Consider the following 4797-nt stretch of genomic DNA (forward strand, 5'->3'; position numbering starts at 1 on the left):
ATATATATATGTATATATAATGTATATGTATAAATGAATATATATAAAGAGAGACAGAAAGAGAGCTTCTTCTCTTTATATACACATAGTTTTATGCGCACAGAAACTGCACTGAACATATAAATACGGATTAGTGATGACACATCAAAGAACTTTAAATTCTTTTTTTTTTTTGTATTATATGAAAAAAGTCGGAATCTTTCAAAATATTATTTTGTGAATAACCAATAATATAGTAAAAACAATATTTAGGAAAACATAAAACAAAACATAATAATAGTAATAATAATAATAAGAAGAAGAAGAAGGATATTGCTTGAAATAACACTACATTTAGGAGAAAATATATATCAAGATTACCATAAACTAACTTTTTTTATATAATTTCCTTTCAAAATTTCTAATTTATTGTTTCATTCCAGAATAATATTGTAAATTTCTACGATGTGGCTTAATCCATTATACATAATATTACTGATGTTTGAATGCGCGCACGCACACACACACACACACACACACACACACACACACACACACATCATCATCATCATCGTTTGACGTCTGCTTTTCATGCTAGCATGGGTTTGACACACATATATATCCACATCCACAAATGTGTATGCGTGTGTGAGTGCATTGATGTATAATTGTGTGTGTGTGTGTGTGTGTGTGTTTGTCTCCTCATTATTTGGCAACTCCTGCTTCCTGGGTTATACCTCTTCAACAGGTTTCCTTCGCAGTTAGAGATTGCCACTTCTTCACACCACTCCTCATCCATATGTATCACATGACCATACCAGTGTGATTGTTTCTCTTGCACACCACGTCTGATGCTTCTTATGCCTAATTTTTCTCTCAAGATGCTTACACTCTGTCGAACATGCACACTGACATTGCACATCCAGCGAAGCATACTAATTTAATTTCTACCAAGCCTACACATGTCCTCAGTGGTGACAGCCCATGTTTCTCTGCCATGTAGCATGGCTGTTCACATACAGGCATCATACAATCTGCCTTTCACTCTGAGGGGGAGGCTCTTTAGTACCAGCAGAGGTAGAAGCTTTCTGAACTTTGCCCAGCCTATTCTTATTCTAGTAACTGCGGTTTGGAGCATCCACCTCCACTGATGACTTGGTCAGCTAGGTAACAGAAGCTATCAACTACAGGCAGCGAGCTGGCAGAAACGTTAGCATGCCGGGCGAAATGCTTAGCGGTATTTCGTCTGCTGCTACGTTCTGAGTTCAAATTTCACCGAGGTCGACTTTTATCCTTTCGGGGTCGATAAATTAAGTACCAGTCACACATTGGGGTCGACGTAATCGACTTAATCCCTTTGTCTGTCCTTGTTTGTTCCCTCTCTGTTTAGCCCCTTGTGGGCAATAGAAAAATAAGAAGCTATGAATTACTTCTAGGTATTTTCTGTGCATTTCTAGTGTTTATTCTAGCTTTATAGATTGTAAATACAATGTGCTCAAGAGATATCTGAAGAGATATCTGAAGAGATATCTGAAGGAACATTAGGCTCTGCACATGTGACCACTTGTGTTTTTCATCTTTCTTTATGCTTGCAGCAAGGCTTGGAGAATAAGAGTGACATAAAGGTCCATGCAAGGGAGAAGCGATGCTACAGATGGCTTTTAGGTATCTCGTACAAGGAACATGTGATGAATGAAGTAAGGATAAAAATAAGCCAAGGATATGCTGACAGTTGTAAAGACAAGTAAACTGAAATGGATTGGATTTGTCATAAAAAGCTCAGGCAGAGCAAACACGGTCTTGTGGAGCTCAGTGGATGGTAAATCAAAGTAAGGTAGGCCAAAGAAATGATGGGCTTTTAATATCAAAGATTGGACAAGCTTCAATTTTGCTGATGCACAGAGGGCAGTGGAAGACTAAGTAGCAATTCTGGTGTGACATCTTCAAGGAATGCCCCAAAGACCACCTGGTCTAGGAATAAGATAAGACAGGTTAGAATTGAAGTATGCTGTTGTGATTGCAGTATATCATAATCATAGTAGTGGTTAGGTTAGCAGACTCCCGGTCATAGGACCATGGTTTCAAATCCCAGACTGTGCGTTGTGAGTGTTTATTGAGCGAAAACACCTAAAGCTTCACGAGGCTCCGTTAGGGGATGGTGGCACACCCTGCTATACTCTTTCGCCACAACTTTCTCTCACTCTTACTTCCTGTTTCTGTTGTGCCTGTAATTCAAAGGGTCAGCCTTGTCACACTGTGTTACGCTGAATCTCCCCGAGAACTACGTTAAGGGTACACGTGTCTGTGGAGTGCTCAGCCACTTGCACATTAATTTCCTGAGCAGGCTGTTCCATCGATCGGATCGACTGAAACCCTCGTCGTAAGCGATGGAATGCCAACAACAACAGTAGTATGCTTTAGTGATCACAATGTGCTCTAGAAGTTGCAACGTGCAGTAGGAAAAGTATTGTGCTATAGTGATTGCATGTGTTGTAGCATATGCAATGAAATTACATAATTCACAAAAGGCAATTCCAATAGACATCCAACAGCATTGTTCTTATTAAATAAAGTGAAATTTTAAAGATAATTTTAAAAATCAGTCAAATAATAGAATTTGTTCTAAGCAAGAAGTGGTTGTAATAGATATTTTAAGAGGTATAAAACTTATTCCACAATACATCAAAATCAATGAGAATTAAGTGAAAGAGAAAACAATTGACATGTGTCTGGTTTAGCAAAATGTCTGCTAACCTGCCGAGTAGTTCAATTTCGACCAGATTAGATATGTGTGTGTGTGGTACAGATTTTGATATATATCCTGGAGTTTTTAATCAAGAAATAAATAAAAACCGGAGTCAGAAGATTTGTAAACCAGAATAAGATTTGTGTAGATGAGGACCAACAATGATTGATGGAGATGTAACAATATAAAAACGAAGAGAGATAAAGAACAGGTAAGAAAAACAGAATAAATTTGATAAACAGATTCTGATTGTGAAACAGGGAGAAATCCTCCAAGACGGAAAAAAAAAAAAAAAAATCAAGAGATTGCCAACCAGATATACGAGTGGCATTCATTAAGATACAATCACACATAATCATGGTTCTGAGTGTCCATGCGATATATATATATATATATATATATATATATGCATTGGTTGTGTGTGTGTTTGTGTACGTTTATATATATATGTATGTAAACGAGGGCTGATCAATTTGTATCAGGACTGTTGCTATAGCAACGAAGCTAATGCACACAGAGTAAAGCTGCTTGTCAAAGATTGACCGTGAACTCTGCTACGCATGCACACTAAGTTTAAATGTTCTAACTCACTTCTGCTGTTTTACAGCTGTGCTTGGAAGGGAGGTGTGTAGCGTGTAATTGTCACATTAACCATGACAGGGAAAGTTGTCATGGCGATACCTGCTCAGAGGCCTATGCAAAGTTGCAGAAAGTGTATGGTGAAGAATGCATGAGCTGCAGGATGGCCAAAAATGTCGATATTGACGAACATTCTGGGAGAACCACAACCAGCAGAATTGAGAAAAACATTGCAGATATCTGTGCAGCTGTGAGAGGACATTGTTGAATCGTCATCTGTGAGTTATCAGAGGAGGTGCAGATTAGTTACGGTTCAGTTGAGTTCATTATCACTTTGCACCAAAACTGTTTTTAGCTGAACAAAAAGACATCGGATTTCAGTTGCCCAAGGTGTATATATATATATATATATATATATATATATATATTATACAAATATATAGATATGAACCAAAATGCCCACTGAGAGACCTCTGTATGAGTATGAATCTTGTACACAAATGTACCATATCCACAAGGGGAAAACCATACATTTACATTGGAGCAACGGCTGACTCATTCACGAATCGTTATCTGAAGCATATCTTCAGCTTCAAGAAAATCAAAAAGAGGCATTCAACATATTTGGCTGATTTTGTGTGGTGACTTAAGGAAGATAAAATTAAACATGGCCTAACTTGGCCCATAATAAGACATGCACAACCATACAGTATTCTTCCCAGGAAATGCAAATTATGCTTCAAAGAATCTTTATCTATTTTGTGGTCCAATGAGAAAATTATTAAGAGAATTTCTGAAAGACTCTCAAGATACTCACATACTTACAAATGCATTTTAACACAATGCAGTGGGAATGAATTTGAATAACTGTTAACCAAATTAATAATCATAATTTACATTAAGGTATGGATGAATTAAATTTCCCTTTAGCCTCTCCATTCTTATGAAAAATAAGTAGCGATTTAATTCGCTGTGTGAACACGTGTGCCAAAACACACATGTGTATGCTTATATCTTCATGGATGTTTGCCCGAGTGAGTGTGCACTTGAGTGTAGATGCGCTATGCAACCTAAGTGAGGGCGTTTATACATCCATATCTATTAATGGTTATATTTAATACTTTTTTTGCATTTGTTATTTATTATTGATATTATGTAAAAATGAAGCTGTATCTTTTAATTTGCTGCTTTTCTGTGCGCAAACCCAGTAGATATCTTGTGGAACAGTCATTATTTTAATAGGATACGTCTTGTAATCACATGAAGAGACATCTACACCATAAGATACTCCTAAACTAGTTGTTAAATGTCCCAGCCATGGGAGATCGATGGTAGATGCGTTGAAACAATTATATATATGTATATACATGTGCATACACACACACACACACACACACACACACACACACACACACACACACACACACATATATATATGTATATATATATACACACACATACACACACATAAATATATTATATACGAATGCATG

This window comes from Octopus bimaculoides, chromosome 18 (assembly GCF_001194135.2).
Source record: "Octopus bimaculoides isolate UCB-OBI-ISO-001 chromosome 18, ASM119413v2, whole genome shotgun sequence".
NCBI classification, from domain to species: domain Eukaryota; kingdom Metazoa; phylum Mollusca; class Cephalopoda; order Octopoda; family Octopodidae; genus Octopus; species Octopus bimaculoides.